General features: G+C 40.8%; 1 protein-coding gene across 2 annotated transcripts in view; it reads left to right on the forward strand.

Moving 5' to 3' along the window:
- LOC107319395 (hepatocyte nuclear factor 4-beta-like) overlaps positions 1-19,338 on the forward strand; it is a 44,576-nt gene that overhangs the window by 2,689 nt on the left and 22,549 nt on the right. Inside the window, exons 4-10 of one of the 2 annotated variants that reach the window (XM_085551882.1) lie at positions 1,659-1,884; positions 5,284-5,400; positions 8,088-8,164; positions 10,317-10,360; positions 10,661-10,785; positions 11,639-11,754; positions 13,643-13,754. The gene's annotated coding sequence lies outside the window, so the exon portion shown is untranslated. Of the gene's footprint in view, positions 1-1,658; positions 1,885-5,283; positions 5,401-8,087; positions 8,165-10,316; positions 10,361-10,660; positions 10,786-11,638; positions 11,755-13,642; positions 13,755-16,540; positions 16,770-17,102; positions 17,179-19,338 lie in introns of those variants that run through there. The other variant, XM_085551884.1, reaches the window with a different exon arrangement.

A 19,338-nucleotide genomic window follows, 5' to 3' on the forward strand; every position in this document is an offset into this window, starting at 1 on the left:
GAAAAAATAGACTCTATCTTTGGCATCTGTCACAACGACAGGTAGAAATTATCTCCTTAATAAACCTAATGATGTAACGATGGTAGCTACTTCTGCCATTATAATGTCAGAGCTGCTTAATTTTTCTCAAGGGTCGGGGACACTGTCTGCTAGCTCTCCCTGACCTCGTATTACTCAGATTCATCAGATTACACACGTGTGTTACAGGAGAATAATTTAGGTGCTGAGGTTTGACATTATGTCTCTTGCAGTTGGTTTCTGCACTCATCTTAGTGACTCTCATAATTACTGTATGTCAGCGCTGGCCTTGTGCCCTTATAAAGTGAGGAGCAATCAGTGCCAGATTAATCAACCCTTACTGTAATGAAAACCAAAGACTGTTGGTTGTTGGTTTGGTAGGGAAAATACTGGAAGAGAATTGTTTCTGCCAGCGTTGCTTCCAGAAAGAAAAAGCAGACAGAGAGATATGTGTGTTTGGGTTTGAAATCCCTGCGTTGAGGCAGAAAACCAAGACTTGCATGCTGTGATAAAATCTCATGCAAATCATAAATGTGCACAAATCCATCTTAGCAGGAAACTCAGCCAGTTTTGGTCTAAGTAGCTGCATAGAGGTTTTTGCTGTTTCTCTGAGCAGTGGTAGCAGTCTGCTTTGGTGCCTGAACCCTAGAGACACAAGGAATACTGGCAATAAAAATGCTTCCTCCAATAACACCTTCAGGCCTGGCATTGCTTAATGGGCTGTGAGATCACATGAAGGCAGCTGTTTCTGACCATTACAGAGGACACATTACTCCTTTTAGTCAGTTTTAGTACACGGAAACCACAAAATAAGAAAAAAAGTAAATCGGAGCTAAAATACAACATTTCCACCTCCACATGCAGGAAACAATAACAGTTTAGTAGTACTGGCATGAAAGGGACTGATCTCAGCTTTATCGTATTGGGAATGTAATAAACACTCATATTAGAAGAGCTGTAGATCACTTCAATCTTCCTGCACACCCACTGTGGTCCTCCCATTCCCCTTCTCTTGCCATTCCATAGAGGAGATTGAATAACACAGAGGATGGACTGTGTTGCATGGCCAGAAGATTGCTGAGACCTCAGACTCATTTTATCCACACTACAGTAAGAAGAAGCAGTCTTTGTTCCAAAAATCTCCTAAGCCCAAAGAATAATACCTTCTAAGTGGTTGTTCCTGGAAGATGCCTCCAACAGTAACTCCAGCCCTGCTCACACAGTAGACACCCCAGGCAGAGGACAGCATGCAAGGCATGAAACTGCTGTGCTCAGCATCAACCAGAGAAGAACAGCCCTTAGAAAGAGTGGTCGGGCACTCACACAGGCTGCCCAGGGAGGTGGTAGAATCACCATCCCTGGAGGTGTTCAGGAACAGTGGAGATGTGGCACCAAGGGACATGGTTTAGTGGGCAGTATTAGAGGTAGGTGGATGATTGGACCAGATGATTTTTGGAGGTCTTTTCCAACCTTAATGATTCTATTATTCTATAGAGCTCAGATATGAGCCTTGAATTTCATTAGTAAAAGTAAATATTCAGTCTAAGCTACTTTACTAGGATAATACACTGGACCTTTCAGAAGGGACCTCACCTACTGGGAATGCTCTCTCCTTTCCAATCTCCTACTTCTTTTTTCAGAGTCCTGGAAGGAACTCCTGAATAAGCCTGCTCTCATGTTTTCATTCCTGAAATACAGAAGGCTTTGAGAAATGTCGTCTTCTTCCTTCACTCCTCAAAGGACTGCGGTAGAGAACATGAATTATGGTGTAACCCGTGGCTGGCAACAGCATGTCAGAAGTGGGCACCTCCCTGGGGACAGGAGAGAAATCACAGCCTCACTTCTTCCTGCCCACTGCAGCCAAAGGTACTGTGTGTGGTAAGTCGTTGTTGGGTTGTGGTTCAGCTAGGAGGGCCTGGTAGCTGAAATCCAGAATTCAGGATATGCAAAGCAAGAAATTCCTTCTCCTTATTGTTGTTATTTATTTTTTTTTAAGGATGGAAGTACGTGATTGAGTGTCTTGTTTAGCTTTATTGGTAACTTGTTTCCTAGGTGTGCTATGGTGGATGTTCTAGAATAGGTAGAATTGAGTTTTTGCTTCTCGTAAACAAGAGGGACAAAGATTTTGTTCTTCCATTGATATATCCCCTGTGGTTCTGCCATTCTCTGCTGGTTGAATCTAAGTGCTACTTTCTTCTGTATGCTTCTGATTGACAGTAATTCTTACTGGTAGTCACAGCATCTCCCTGCCTATCCCAGCTCTAGTCTTGTTAGGAAACCCAGATGCTGTGTAGCAGTCTGATGACAGGCTTTACAACAGGGTACTTATATCAAGTAGCAACTTGTCAGGAATATTGCTTGAAGAATATCTTGACAAATATCACTGAGTGGCAAGGTGCAGGTGCTAATAATTTTCAGATGAACCTGGTGAACCAGGAATGGGTTTTGGCTTGATGACTTATCCACCCTTCTACCACTTCCTACATTTCTGCCTCTCCTGGACCATATCTGATGGCAGACACATCAGAAAGGGATAAAACCAGCACGTCACTTATCTTTGATGTGGGATTATTTTATATCTATCCATCTGAAAATTATTGCAGCGAGGCACTACAAACATAGCATTGCTTGGCTATTATTAAATATTTTTTTCTTGGATTATTGCCCATAATACAGCAACTAAAAGTAAAAATAGAACACATTTAGCTTGCACTTTCTCTTCACACTGACTCTCCCTTTTGTTCTATTTCAAGTTCAGAGGCTTCCTCTAGAGAGTGAGTGTGAATTAATGTATGTAATGAAAACTTGCACGGTGGTCTAGGTTTAAGACTAGGTCTGTACTTTAATCAGTTGCCACGTAATCATTGTGTTGAAACTGCAGCTATAGTCCGAGATTTAAGGACAGTCAAGTGGGAAAAGTCATCTTCAAGGGCAGACAAGTCTGTAGTTTCCTGAGAGACTCTGATATTCTTGTTCATAATGTGGAGATTGCACATGAACAGGCTCAGTGAGGTCAGTGAGGGAGTTTATCTTTCTTCGCACCAAAGAAGGACCCAACTGAGTCCTTATGGGTCAGATACTTTGTATGAAGCATTTATTGGAACTCACATTTCTGAGTTTACAGCAGTGGGTGCTCTTATCATAATGGCACAAATATGCATGGCCTGGCTGGTGGGAGGTGCAAACAGCTTCAGTTAAAATGGTGCTGGACATGGGCTTTCTGCCCTTATAGAGAGCACCCTGATTATTCAGGTTCTGGGAAAATCTGCAGATAAGATTATAAAATATGCCAAGGTTAAGGATGTATGAGTGCCACAAATAGACTGCCAAGCTAAAGTCCACCCTTGTCCAAATCTCTTGCATTGGCACTGTATTTCAGCAGACCATTGCAGCAGGGGCAGCAGAAGAGGTAATAACAAATGGAAAGCAGGCAAGACATCCCCATTGATTGTGTGCCTGAGTATTACAGCTAAAAGGAGTACGTCATCCATGTGTTCCTTTTCAGAGAAGAGCAGGACATCAGGAAGTCTCTTAATCCTTGCTAGGTTGCAAAATGATGGAAACTTGAAAGACTGCCAAGGAGAACTAGGATCCAAAGCATTAGTATTCTATTTTCTTGGGAAGAAAACTACCTATTCTGTGAAGAAGATAAAAAGCCCTGTAGCTGAGTGAAATATCTGTGTCGGAAAGATACTTGAGATGGGTTCTTAAAATACTCCATCACTTTATGGTGATGGTTTCTGAGTTCTTTCAAGTGGTTTTTTTGGAGCTCCATTAGATAGTATGAGACAATTCATGCAGCTCTTAGAAACCATCAAAGGCCGTCATAGACAGAAGCAGGGGGGCACAACATGGGAGGAGTTTTTCTACCCACTCTGCAGATCTTTATTTGTAAAAAAAAAAAAAGAAGAAAAAAAATATTAAAAAAATACATTCATAATCAATCTGGAAAATTATAGGAAAAGTTCACAACAACTTGTACTTACAAGAACGTACTTCGAAGAACAAGTTGTACTTTTATGCCGAGTTGTTTTACTTTCACTGCAAAATATTTTGAAATTGAGCTTTCCTGCAGGGTTATTTATCCAGCCTGTGTGGTTTAGGAGCACTGCAGAGGGTTTCAGGTGCTACCTCTGTGCCTCATCAGGGCTTGGGACAATGAATCCCATAAACAGACAATTTAGGCACCTGGGACTGAAGCCATGAAAGGAAGTAGCTGCCTGGTAGTAGCTTAGCTCAGCATGTGAGGGTTCGAAGTACAGATCCTTAATGCTCCTTTGTTTGGCTGTTACTGATTCAGAAAGCCCCTAATAATCCATTGACATCTTCATTTCCTTAGCGATGTCCCCTTCTGGAACTTGGCATGACTACACTGCCCAGCCTAAATGGAGAAAAGGGCTGTCACTCACAATCCGGCCCACAGCATAAGATATTGACATAATTATTGGCACAGAGATGAGAGACATGTCTCGTGCTTCTCGTGCCACCTCACAACACAGCTCAGTGAATGCACAGTGAGGGCTGGCTCTTGAGATTCAGGTGAGGAGTCTCCATTAGACCTTTTATACAGACATGGAGATTGCTATGGGAAGAATGGGAGGCAGCAGCTGGAGCACCTAATTCCCCCCTGAGGGCAGTGGCTTGAAGGCATACTTTTTCTGTCGGCATTCTTCTGTAGGCATTTTCCCTTGGCCAGCATCCCTCTGCCTCCCGTGCCAGCTGTTCAGGATCCCAGTCCACAGGTGTCTTGCTGTCTCCACAGACTGGAAAATGAGCCTTGGCAACAGCAACCTGCTTCACACCGTAGGATGTTCTGGCTACTTGGCTCATCAGGGGATTTAATGCTGTTTGATTTGCCTGAAGTTATGTATGAAAGGAGTGAATTCACTCACAGGGAGTGAATTAGACTTATCTCTCTGCTCTGCCAGAGCCACTGCATTACCCCAGCTGGGCATCTCTGGTCTTTAGCAGAGAAGCTCAGCTCACCATTAACTATCAGTGAGTCTTCTAGCCATCTCAGAAATCCCCAAATAGGTAAATCACTGTTCTTCTCTGCCCTTCTTTGTCCTAATGGCTTTTAAGTGTTGTAATTACCTTTCTCTTGCTGATAAACTGAGAAGGAACAGCCTTCCTATAGCACAACAGGCTTCACAAGGCAAAATCTGCCACATCAAGGAGAAGGGTTTGCATCATCTGAGAACAGCAGTCCCCAGTGACTCCATGACTAATTTGCCCCGTGCTGTTAATTATCTCTTATCTCAACAGGGCAATTGGGATTCACAGTTCTCCAATGTGTTTTCCTAACAGCTCATGCTAAGGAAGAAAAAGTTCAGAACAGAAGTATGCAGAGCAAAGAACACGGTGGGAACAGAAGAGTCACAGGTAGATGTCATTTCTATGTTAACTTCACTGGGCTGGATGCCCATGACCTCTTTTTTCTTGAGCGTCCACTTTTATTTCCAAACTCTGCTCAATCAATTTACTGCTCGTTGTGTTGAGCACTTTATCCCCTTGATGTCAGCACCTTGCTGTTAACTCTACAACATGTGCTTTGAAAGTGGGTTCAAACGATCTGTATTGGTGAAATAAGACACTTGTATTGCCATTTTTGTTTCACTGGTTTGTGATTTATTGACTTCACTACTCACGGATAAGTTGTGGGAAGTCCCTAAACCACTGACCAATGGCTTGTAGGAGACTGTATCAGGGGAAGACTTTGCATATATTCTCTTATCTACATATACACATTAATCAGGGCAGAAGGATGAGCAAACCTCTACTCTTATGTAGAAGGCATTCCCATGAGCAGCAAACCAGCATCTGTCAGTCACTTCAAATGCAGCTCATCATACTTTAACTTTTCCCTTTGTTCTCTGCCTTTTATCCTTCTTATGGCTTAACAGGCCACACAAAACAGAGACTCTTCCTGGCTTTTCAGAGCAGGCACTTAACAGCATCTTGTGCAGTAGCTCAATCTTAGACGAAAGAAATGTTCCCCCAGCCTCTGGGGAAGAAAAAAAGCAGTAACAAATTGCAGAAGGTTTATTTAAACATGGCTGTTTATTTTTATTGGAGATTGAGTTACCTTCCCTTATAGGAGTAATGTTTTGGAATCCTCAGTTCGCCTACAATAAATCTCAGTTTCCAAAGAAAAGGAATGAGGCTCTTTGTCATTTTGCTTTGCTTTCCTCCTTTGGTGAGTGAAGGAAATTCACCATGAAGAATCATTTATAACAAAATTGCTTTTGAAATCATTGGCAAGTCCTTGGCATGTCGGCAAAATGAATTACTGCCCTATCCCTGGGCAGCCAGAGGACAAAGACATGGCTCTCTTGTTTCTCATTGTAGACTGGCAGAACCTCTACTATCAGGCAGCACAGAGAATAAAGAAAGCAAGAAGAAAGACTCACAGCTGGATCTCAGAGAGGGTGGTGGAGATGGAGGGAGGGACCCGAGGTCCTGTCATGACTTCAAGCCATGTTTTGTCCCAGCAATTGCCAACAACCACATGGACAATGTTTTGTTGCTGGTATTGTGGCTTCTTGCAAATCATGGGCTTCATTTCTCAGTGTGGGCAAAGAACAATGTGAAGTTGCACCCAAGGCTCTTTAGTTCTCTGAGAAGGGATGGTATTTAGGCTAAAGCACAGTAAAGGGACCTCAGGGAAGAGCAAACTGATGGTGAACACCAAGACTTCAAAGATGTTCTCAAGTGGCTCTGATTCTTCTGGTCCTGAGTAGTTTTTCATTGAGATTTGCTGCTATGGGCTAAATTGCTTGAAAGCGTTTGGCTGATAGGACAGCTGGAACTGGTCATCTCCAGCATCTCTGTTGTGATGAATTAATTTATCTATTTATTTATTTATTTTGCAATCACTTCTTGTTTTTGCCCATAAAGCTCTGAAAAGGTTTTTACAATGGAGAACTATTTTTGCATCATCACAAAAATATACAGCTAGAAAAACTGAGTTCATATAGGTTAAGTCAGGATCACGTAGCGCACCAGCATGTTGACAAAGGAGTGTAAAATAATGGGGTAGATACTTGGCTGCAAAGTCCAGGGAACTTCTATCCTTTTTGGTCTAATTTCATAGGGAAATTAATCTTATGATATCCATCTGCCTGTATCTGATCATTTCCTTAAGTTTAAAGAGGGAATAGTGCTGGGATACGCAATACAGCAACAAATAAAAACCAGCATGGTGGCAGAAGTTGAAATGTTGTTTTAGGAAAAATGAAACCCCAGCATTCAACAACATTAATGTAGAAATACCAGACTGGGCTGACACTCTTTGATGGACTTGATCTAAAAAATTATGAGTGTAAAGCCATTGAGACATTGTACCTTGAGTGGTATTCATGCATGAGAATGTTGTGTATTCCTCCTTCTCTGCAGTATATACCTGAATCTGGAATGTAGCCATACTGCAGATCTGATTGAATAGTCTAGAAAGTCTGAAAGTGTGGTTATTTTAGACTTTGAAAGACAGGAAATGGGACATTTTCCCCCCTTTCAGTTTCCATCTCTGCTTAGTGTGGGGTTAGGATTTACAAGAATGTAGAGGATGTATGGTTCAGCAAAAATCATTTCCCCAGATTAGACGATGCTCATTCCTTGGTCTCCTTTAAAATTATTATAAGAAATGTAATACATAAAGATCATGAAACACAGAATGTCCAATTAGAGTTTTATCCAAATAATCCAAGTTTTGGGGATCTTGTCATGCTAAGTGGGTTCTCTGGCCCTGACTACTTTTATTAGGGATGGAGCCACTGTGGAACCACATTAGTAAAGGATATTGTTACAACACTTTCAATATCAACAATGCTGCTTGGAAAGGAGTAATGCATTCCAGATGGCAAGTAATAATATCTGTCCTTTTCAGAAGTGATTTTTGTTTAGATGATTTATTCTGATAAAATTTGGGATAATTTAGATTTCCATCAAATTGTTATTAAACACGGAGATAAGGTTATTTGCAGAGCACAAGATAAGTTTATTCTGAAAGGTTACTTTAATTTAATTTGTTTAGATATGCTTTCATCTTGGTCTTACTTCTGTCACCTCAGATATTCTGGCTAATATTGCTTTGTGAAAGCAGACATTGAAACTGCTTGGTTACATCCTGGGCTTTTGCACACCAATGGTGAGTAATGGGAACTGTTCGTGTCTGTAACTGGGCATAATAACTGATACTGATATTGCAGGTGAGATTATGAGTTTCCCCACTGAAATTTGCCTCAATTTGTTATATGTAGTGCAGCAACTTCTCTTACCAGAATGGTGTGTCCATTGGACACCAAGTCAGACATGAACTATTCAAATCAAAATGGTATTTCAAATCCACCGTATGGCTGAAAACCTCTGAGGTTCACTCTGAGGGAAGTCCAGATGCTGTTAGTTGAAGTTAAAATCATTGTAAACATACAGAGACGTGATTTTCACAGGATCTGAATCACCATTCTCCTTTTCCCTGGTTCTCTTGTACCACTGAAGGTCTGTGTAACACTGATGAGGGAAAACCTTTAATCTCTTGATATTTCTCTGTTCCAAACAATTCTGAACGTGAAGAACAGCACACAATAAATACAAAGCTAAGATCATCCCTGGATAGGGCAGGTAAAATACTGCCTGAGCAGTCTTGCACATGGTATATTTTTCAATTCAGCTCCATCTTTCTGGTTTGGCAGGGATTTTGATACTTAGTTTTTTGTCTATCACATGCCATTGCCCCAAGGATGGCAAAGTGAATGAAGACTGTCATGACGCGCCTTGGTTTTTACGGTCTGTTCTTTAGACTTACTGTTTCTGGGCTCTTTTCCAGTTTCTCCTTTGGCCATTGCTTAGTCCCTTTCAATCAGGTATTCATGGGCCTCCAGAGACGCTGGAAAACACAAGGCACATGGACAGCAGTGGGATTTGGGCTGTCTGAGTCTGGCTGCCCTTTCTGCTGAGCCTTGTCCATGGTGAACTCCCTTGGTGGGACTCAGTGCACATGCCTGCTCTCTGCAACTCCCTCTCTGTTATACCCAGCATCATCCACCCACATCTCTAGCCACTGGCCTTTCTGTCTGAAGATTTGGTTTTGCTTTGTGTATTTCTACAGCAGGCATTAGTTAAGCTGCCCACTGAAAGCCTTTTGAAGACATTCCCCAGAGCTGGTGGCTGCTGAGCATCATGAAGAAAGAGCTTGAGGAGGTTTTGTTAGTCCTGGCTGACCAGAATCCTGTTTCATATTTGAAATAGATCTGCAGCCGGTTGGTTAACAAAATATTATGCTCAGGATAACTACCTGAGCCACCTCGCCAAGCCAAAGATTCATAGTAGGGTTCCAAAAAAGCCAATATTAAATCCAGAGATGTCAACATTAGTGAAGTAGGGCTAAATCATCTCCATCTGGCTTTTGCTCTTGCCTGAGGCAGAGAAATAAGTAGCTCCCTTAAAAAGAAGAAAAGATGAAGGCTGTATTAACAAGGACCATAACAAGGCTTGCAGCTCAGGTCACATTCTTTTTCCAGTCCTATCCAGTTCAATCAGTGATCATCTCTCAGATCCTGTTGCTTACCTACTGGCTTCTCAACTGAAACCCAATTTCCTTGACAATGAGAAGAGCCACTGCCACCAAGCAGCACCAGATATGTGAGCCGACCTTGTTTCAAGGGGTGGCCTGGTGTAGGCAACATGCTGAGTTTCCTTGTGCTTTGTCTTGTTCTTGATTAAATTAGCTGTTTTTAACTCTTAGTCGCAAGTTAAGCACAAACAGAAGTTGCTACAAAGTGATTAGAATCATAGAATCATCTAGGTTGGAAAAGACCTTCAAGATCAACAAGTCCAACCATCAACATGACCTAATGAGTCTTATCATTAAGCCATGGCCCTTAGTGCCCTTCAGGGATCGGAATTTCTCCACTTCCCTTGGCAGTCTCCCAGTACTTAAAAGCCCTTTCTTTGAAGAATCATTTCCTAATGTCCAATACAAACCTTCCCTGGTGCAAATTCATACTCATTCCTATCCTCACTGGTGAACATCACTGAGTATAATTCTTGAAATGGATGGGGAAAATGATAGATAAATACTGGCCATTGCTCTATGCTAAATGCATTTAAAAATAGCAAAATATGAAAAAAGTTAAAATCACCTTTAACCTGGATATTCAAAAACCTGCCTTGTGTCTTTCTGGTCAGTTCTTATGACAAACCTACTCTTCAAAGAAACAGGGGTTTTAGATATGTATTGTGCTGTATTTATGGCTGTGACATACCTTGATTTCACTGATAATTTGAATTAACCTCCATAGGTACTCTGGAAAACCTTAGTTTCTCAATGAATCTATGTATATAAGTAAGTACATTAAAAATATGTGCATTTTATTGATATTTCATTTATGATTAGAGTCTTTTATTTTATTTTATTTTACTTATTTAATGATTGGGCACTGAAAAAGGTCTTGGCGCATAGTATTGGGCAAAGTGGAGATGGGTTTAATGTGGCATGGAAAACATAAATTCAGTTGGCCAGGATCATGGAGAGGGGGAATTATCCCTATGGGAGGATAGCAGGTGGATTAGTTACTGGGCTGCATCTGCAATAAGCAATTAAAGGAAAACATCTGTTTCACATCATCTATTTCTTCTCTTCCAGGACACTCCTCTGGTTTGTCTCTGACATCGCAACCTGGAGACAAGTCATTTCTCTAACGAGGCCATGCAAACATCATGTGTTCCTCCATGGAAAGAAGTGGAGAAGGCCAGGAGCAACAGTACACAGTAAGTAACATCCGGAAACATCTCTTGACTCTCTTGTTTTATTTTCTATTAGATTCTCCCTTGTTCCAACACAAGATAGATCTGTTTCCAGTGACTCGAGAGTAGAAGTGCAGAAAATACATCCTGGAGCCAGCTCTGCTGAGTGACTCATAGTATCTCTGCTGCCATCTTGAGTAAGAGGAAAGTCTGAGCACCGGGTCAACATTTTCCCGTCAGAGCTGCTCAGAGTGGATTTGTTAAATTAGCCAGAGCAAAGTGGTATCTGATGTGCAATGCATTGTGAAGCCTCTGTTTGAGCCAGGAGAGGTTTCCATGTTCTGTAGTGCTTCAGGGTATCTGTGGCTGGTGATGAGTAAAAGCAAAGAACAAATGAAACGTAAATGCTGCACTTTGCATCATATATCATTGCTAGCATGATTTCTTTGTGCTCTTGATGCATTTAACTGGACTGAGTTCTGTTCAATATTATATTACATTAGAAATAACCCTGCTTAAATGGATTGATTCTGTAGTGCTGGTGAAGATTTACATAAGCATTTGAAGTACAATGAAATTGTTGTCTGATAGGAAGCGTTCAAGCAACGTGAGAACTCTGTTTCCCCAGTTTCTCTTTTAGACAGATTAAAATGCAAATATTTCCAGTGCAATAAGAGTTCATTTAAATGGACTATTGCCTAGGGAAATATGCCTTTTGGTTGTGATTCAGTCAACTCTCCTAGAAAAGAATAGAATAGAATTTAATAAGTGTTGCTTATTATCCTGAGAAGAAAATCTGGCCAGCCTCACTAGTACTTGGACATAGTGCAACTAGGTGGTGTAAATTGCCTTCTTCTGTTGGAATGTTTTTTCGCAGGAGCAAACTTGTGGTACAAAGGCCTAACCAGAAGCAAGCAGAGATGCTGGAGATTTCCTGGGGTAAGGTAGAATCACAGAATCATAGAGTCACCAAGGCTGGAAAAGATCTCAAAGGTACAACCCAGCCCAACCTCAACTCACCCCCACAATGTCCATTGACCCACATTGCCACATCTCCACATTTCTTGAACACCTCCAGGGACAGTGACCCCACCACCTCCCTGGGCATCCTGTGCCAATGCCTGACCACCCCTTCTGAGAAGAAATTTTACCTAATACCCAACATGGAACAGAGTAGATATAGCAGGATGACATATTTTATAAAATCATGAAAACAGTAGTGATATATTCTTTTATCTTTACCTTTTATGTGCGTCAATGAATTTTTGGCCAAACTGGATGGATTTCAGTCCATGATGATGTTGTTTCACTCTGTCTCAACTTGTGGACAGCTTCTTGGCTGGTGACACAGTGCTAAATTTTTTTCCATGCTTGCCATGGTCTTTCTGCTTTTGCATAAACGAATCAGTGCTGCCGATCAACTCCCCAGTGCCTCTTTAAGTTAAAATGATTACATGCATGATTATACTTTCTCCCACGCTGTGAGATACGAATTCAGGAGTATGTCATAATGCAGTGGTGTGATTCTGTGGGGAACACACTATCTGCAGCTGAGCAGATCTGCCCTCTGCTTTCATCCTTGACAACTTGCTTCACTTTCACTTTTCCCTCCTACTTTCTTTCTGCTTTCTTTGCTACAAAGGAGGGACTGTTTCTTAACACATTTCTGAACAGCACCTGGTCTAGAAGAATCTAGCCCCTAAGTGCTGCTGGAATATCAACAAGAACCTTTTCTCTGTGCTAATATTCCATCTGTGTTTTTAATGCAGAATTTTGGCCTGGAGCAAAGTGTAATTGCTAGGGAGGCCACATTGACCTATTTCAGCAAGGGACAGAGAATAACAAACCCATATTGTGCACTAAACATAACTGAAATGAGGAATGAAACTTGGGTTTGAAGGCTCCTTTAGGATTTAAGATAGTTCCCCACCACCACTGCAGATACCTCAAAAATAAATGACAGGTCAGCTTCTTCCACATAGTAGAGGAAAAATAATTGTAGTATCAGGAATCTGAGCGCATTATTTGGCATTGCACTTTAGCTGTGTCCATTTAGATCATCCCATTAACACAAATCCTACCTCTTCTTCCCCTTACACATAGGCTCCTAAAAGGAATTATTATTGGAGCTGATGAAAAGCTTCCATTTACTATTACTTCTTTTTCCTCCATTATTTTTTCCTTCTCTCTTTCAAAAAGTAATTTAAGGAAGCAGAATCAATGCATGTTAGGCAATAAATAAAAGGACAGATATGGCCAACTCATTACTGGGTTTGTATCACCAGCATCTGCAGGGGAGCCACAGGATTATCTCATTGCAGGGCAAGGGAGGACAGAGGGCTTCCTTTTACCTCCTGCTCTGAGCCATGACATAAGCTAGGAAGCAAAGCAGGGGTGGAAGAGTTGACTTCACATCCCACACGTGTACTTGCATGCACTCACATACAGAATAATAGAACCATAGACTTGTAGGAGCTGGAATTGTAGAATCAAAGAATGGCTTGGCTTGGAAGGGACCTCAAAGATTATTTATTTCCAACTGCTGTTGTGGTCTGGGCTGCCAAGCACTGGAAGGGGAACTCCAGAGATCACTGAGTCCAACCCCACCACTTAATGCAGGTTTCCTACAGTAACCTGAGCACAAAAGCATCTATGTTATAAGTAGATGTATATATGCATGCTTACATACGTATTTTTAATGTGCAAAAATATATGTCCCTATATATAATCTAGTGTCCTACTACTAGTATTGCAATATCCCAATACTTCAATGTTATATATGTGCTCTCTTTTCTCTTTCAAAAAATATTGTAAATGCCACTGCTGTTTTGTTGTTGTTTGTTTGTTTGATTTTAATTTGGAATGCATTTCTGCTTTACAGTGGAGAACCCAGTGGCACCGAATCCAGGAGTCTGATGGAAGTTTCACCCTGGGATTACTGATGCACAAACACAGTTACCAACAGCTAAAGGATAACTGCTCTGACTGTCAAGGTGAGCAAGCACTGGGCTTTCTAGGAACTGTTTGTTAGAGTGAACAAATGCACAAGCAAATCTAGCAGTGGGAAAGTAGAAAGCAGACAAATGGCTTTCTTTTTGTGTGTCCTGCTATTCACAGATTAGCAGCACAGATGCAGGATTGATAGAATCATTTTCTGAATCATTACTGGTGCTCAGAAATTGAAATCTGGTGTGTATCAGAATCATAATTTTTCCTTCCAGTCTTGCTCTTATGAGGAGGTAAATGGTCACGAAATAACTCAGTCTGAGAATAACTTCAGCATCTGGAAGCTTGCAGATGGCTGCTTTTGAGTCAGCAAACTGGCTGGAAGGTGCTGTGGGATGTTCTGTGTTTGGTTTGACTTAAATCATTGCGGTCACAGTCGTCATAACAAAAAGAAATCCCTTCCCCAGCACAACCATGAAGAATGGAGATGAGATTCCTACTTTGCAGGCTTCCAAAACTGGCTAGAGCCAGTTGGATTGTGGCTATAGCCACACCAGATCCAATTTATATTGATAGGAATGCTCACTTTAGCTCACTTTTTACTGCACTGTGAAATCATGGCCAACAAATTCTCTTTGGTGAGTGTGAGCTCAGATCTCCAAATTAGGAAGAATTTTGCTTGTTAGAGGTAGAAGATAGAGAGACTCACTTTGGGTTCATGAGGTCATTCTGATGAAGTGAAGGCTTCTATGCAACTTTCCTCGTGATAAGCATGTTCTTTTAGATTCGATTTAGGCTAGATTCAACAATTTCTGAATCCATGCAACATTTAGTTTGCTCTTGGATTCAGAGCATTTGTTAAAAACTTTGCTATGAGTGTATTTTGACGCTGCATTTTAATGGTTAACTCCATTTTCTAAATAATTCATTTGATTTCACATACCCTTCATAACATGAAATTGGCCTAATTAAGGACACATGGCAAAATATAACCTATATGACGGATGTAAGGAGAACATAATTTTCTGTGTGAGTGGTAAAGCCCACAGCCACAAATACCTCTCCAGTTTGGTAGCCTCAAAAATGCATCCACAAATATTATTCATCTCAGTGGTCTGCAAAGATTTATCAGGGGTTATAGCTTCCTGAAAACATCTGCAAAACCAGGAGTCTTGTATATGAACGTATTTGTCACTCAGTAAACACTTCCTTTTACTATGCCCACCAGTCTAAGAGAGCAGCAATTATGAGTAAGGCAGTCCAGAAGAGAATGAAGTATTCAAAAATATTATATTATGGGGAAAATATAGCTTAATGTTTATAATAATTTCCCAAGCTTCAAGTCATAAAAAGCGTCTTTCCAACACGTCAATATGTTTACTTAACACTTTTTTTTTTTCTTGTGGAAGAATCTTTTAGTAAGAAAATCTGTCTGAATTTGTCCCAAATACTTTTAAAATAGCTTCTCACTTTGGTTGAGGAAGGCAGAGCATAATAACCTATAGAGAAATGCTGTAATCCTGAAATGTCAAAAGTTGAGCAAGATGCATGAGTACTAACTCCTTACTTTTGAGGAGCTACGGCTTCTTGATTTATGGCTGTTGTTGGATCAATATTTTATATCAGATTTCTTCACAGTCGCTCCAGTATTTTTTTTAATGATATTCCTACTAGAATATCTTTCTTAGAATCTTGAGGATGGAGTATTTATGGACTTGGTTTGGGTGGGAAATACAGTGTGTAGGTGTATGGTTGGACTAGGTGATCTTGGAGGTCGTTTCTAACCTTGATTATTCTAAATAGAAATTTGCTCAAACAGAAATAGAAATTTACTTCAAAGATTCTATTAGTTGGACTAGATGACCCTTAAATGTCCCTTCCAACTCAAATGATTCTGTAATTCTATGAAATAAGGAAAAGTCCTCATGGGTGGTAGGTTTGTTGGTTCAATAGAGTAGACTCCCAATATAGTAGCACTCCCATATTCCCCCTTACTCCCCCAAAAAACGTAATGTTGCTCTTAGATGGGTGAGGTAGTAAAAAATGTAAAGGGAAGGGGGAAACAAGAATCACAAACAGGAAAAATGATGTTGCTGAGTGTTTTCTTATGAAAGAGCATGGAAAGGAGTAATTTGGAGGAATTCCATGTTTGTTCTGAACTATTAATTTGTCTGCAAAATGACAAAGCTAGAAAATCTAGAGGCCACGAACAGAAACCAAAACTACTCTGCTGAAATGCTGCATGATTTCTCAGGTAGGTGACTTTCAGCTCCTGTATTTACTGGAACACAGATGATGATTCACATGAACACAGCCACAGGTCAGCTCATGTTCTTGACTCTTCTCTTGAACTCAGCAAAATTGTATTGATTGTTGTCCAATGTAATGAAAATGCAATATGTAGATGGAATCAGCAACTTACAGCCACAAAAAGTGCATCTAGGGGGAGATTTGAATCCTTGTGGTGGTAGAGTTGGCTCTAGATTTAATCATATAAGTCTTAAGATACAGAAGAAAACCATCAAAATAGTTAAACACCTTCAAAAACAGAGGTAGATATCTATAAGATGCAGGAAAAATATCTAAGAACTTCAAGACTAATTCTTGGAAATATGAAAAGTTTAATTTTAATAACATTAATTTGTTGGATTACATTGAAAATTACTTTACATGACAGGAAAGGTCTCATAGAATAATAAAAGCATCCCCTAAAATAGAAAGAGCAACAGTAACATAAAACACTCATCGTGCTTTCAGTGTGAAGTGAGAATTTGCACTCCTAACCTCCCACATTGGGTCTGGGGCCTGAATAGCATTTCTGTTTTCCCTTCAGCTGAGCTAATGACAGATCTGAAGAAGTGTCAACACTGCAACTGAAAAAGCTCGAAGCAGCAGGAATGTCGTTCGCAGGGGAGATGGGAGTCATAGCAAATACACTTTTCAGGGCTGGTTACTCCTGACTAATGGCATGCCGTTTTCAGCAAGTAAAGCCAAAACCTTGTCCACAGGCAGCAGCACACTCCAGATGAGTCCCATGCCTACTCTGAGCAGCAGCAGATTAGGTAATGTTGCTTCCCTATGGCTGGCTCCTCTCTTCTGCCGTCAACCCTGATTCAGGCTTGTGTATTTGCTTTAGGTAGAGGCCAACATCACCCACGGCCAAGAAATCTAGCCTAGTTCATGATGGCTATATGCACTGTATGGCTGTGGTGAGGTATTGGAACAGCCTGCCCAGGGAGGTGGTGGGGTCACCATCCCTGGAGATCTCTAAGGAAAAGACAGACATAGCACTGAATGACATGGATAGTGAGCAGGGTGACAATGGATTGATGGTCGGACTAGATGGTCTTTGTGACCTTTTCCAGCCTTAATGATTCTGTGTTCTCTATTGTCAGGAGCGAATTCATCTTTTGTGACTTTATCTTCTGAAGGAAATAGCAGAAGAACAGAAATTCAATCTGCTGCATGGAGGTATCAAATGTTTTCTGTGATGTGTTCGCCAGAGAGAAACAGGTTTGCAAAGGCAGGTACAGTCCAGGATACTGTGTAGACTGTGAAATCTGATTTTACTCAAGTGTCCAAAACAGGAGATTTATTTCCAAGATATGAATGGCCTGTGGCTATGTGAAGACATCTGCAAATCCAGTCTTTATTCCCAGTGGGAGTTTCTCAACAGATCTGAAGGTCAGATTGTTTCATTTAGATATCTAAATGAGTACTTAGCACTTCTGAAGTTCTGGAGTTGGCCAAATGAACCATAGCCAAGAATGAAAGTGATATGAACTTGGAAAGAACAAACTACCAAGTTAACCTTTGCTTGCTGAAAGAATATGAAACATCTCAGATTTATTTCCCAAATCCAGCTCAGTTTTCATCTGTGTTGGACAGTTAGTACGTCATAGAAGTAACTGGGAATTCCATGAATCCACTGACTTGTCTGACAGTGGAGTGTTTGTGATGTATGCTGTCAAAAAAAAGATCCTAAAGGAATTGTTTAATGTAGTGATCAAAGTTTGCTTACCTTTCAGTTTTACCCCACAATTGATGCCTTCCATGTCACTGTTCCTTCTTCGCAGAAGGCATCCTCCTACACGATGTGTGATATTATCCTATGTCCATCACAGTGTTGTTCATCACATCTAGGTCCATCATGGGGACTTTAATAGGGCTGGTTGGTGAATGCCATCCTTCCTGTAGATGCTATCAAGTCGTTTTGAAGAAAAGTATATGCCCTATCTCAGGCTTTGTTCACTACCACAGGATGTGACTCATTGGCTGACCATTGGCCCTACTCTAGAAATGTGGTCTGTGTCTAAACAACCCCAAATTTATTGGGTTTGAACATCAAAGGATCTCTATCATGTCCATGGGTTTCTGGCAGGGGATGAAATGAATGTTAATACAAAATGGCCACCAAGCCAAGCCCAAAATTTATTGAGGGTTCTGGCAAACTTTTTCTGGGTGAATGTGTAGGTTTCTTGGCTGATTACCATTAACTTCAAAGCAAACGGTATTAACTGGGGGCTACAGCATTCAGAGATTGTCTTAAGAACTGAGTGACCTGCCCATTGGACTGCGTGGAGCCCATCATCCCCAAATGAGGATTGAAAATTTGCACTGTGAAGGAGGGAAACCTTGGGGAGACTCCTCTGCACATCCTCCTCCAAATGTGTTGAAAGAATAAGAAAACAGCAACTTCATCCCAATAACTGTCAACTTTAAACCTCGTGAGCATCCTCTATGGTCTGTTCATCCCTGCAACCTTCAGTTTAGGCTGTGGTGACACTGACAGCCCCAGTGTATCTGCTGTCCAGATTTTTAAACACACAGTGATTAAATTACCTGGATGATTTTTGGAAAAGCAGCCCCTCACTATAGAGTCAAAAACTCAGTGCCATGAAACTGTTCATCATAATAAGAAATACTTATTATATAAGTGCAAGGATACAAGTCAAGAGAAATTCTACTATATCTTGTGTTAACTGTACCACAAGTAAGATGTGCTGTCATATACCATAAAGAAAGGAGGGAACTGATCTAGCAGACATCTGGTCTGGATGAATTTGTCATGTGTGAACTTGTAATCATATGCTAATGATATGATTTCACACTGTTTACAATCCCAGCAGCATGCTGTTTCTAATTATACTTTAGTCAGAGAAAAGGCCTTACTGGCTTCAGTCTTTCAGTTGTTGTTTGTGCCCAGCCACCCTGTCTCCAGATATGTAACATTACACCTACCATCACTTCTGGTACTGAAGAACCACCCAAGTGTTGGTGAATTCATACTCACAAACCCTTGAAAGGGAAGGAGAGAATATAATTATTGACACTTTTCAAGTGGAGAAATTGGTGATAGGGGTTTTCAATGTGTTTCTAAGAACAAAGGCAGAAAACTCTCAAACTTTTAAGCCAAAAGCCTACACACATCTCCCAATGCTTATATTGCCAAAGAAATGCTGCTTCTGACAGAGTGTTCTTGTTAGTTTGTATTCTTACCTCATTAGTCAAGGATTTCTTATTTTTTTCTGTACTTCATCTTGTAAGCTCTCCCAAAGGCATCTGATTTTATGCCTAGGAATAAGTGTGTTGTCTCGTGGCGACCATGTGTTTGCTAGAGCTTGCCCTCTG

The sequence above is a fragment of the Coturnix japonica genome, chromosome 6 (assembly GCF_054131305.1).
Source record: "Coturnix japonica strain WE chromosome 6, WE-NBRP24, whole genome shotgun sequence".
NCBI classification, from domain to species: Eukaryota; Metazoa; Chordata; class Aves; order Galliformes; family Phasianidae; genus Coturnix; species Coturnix japonica.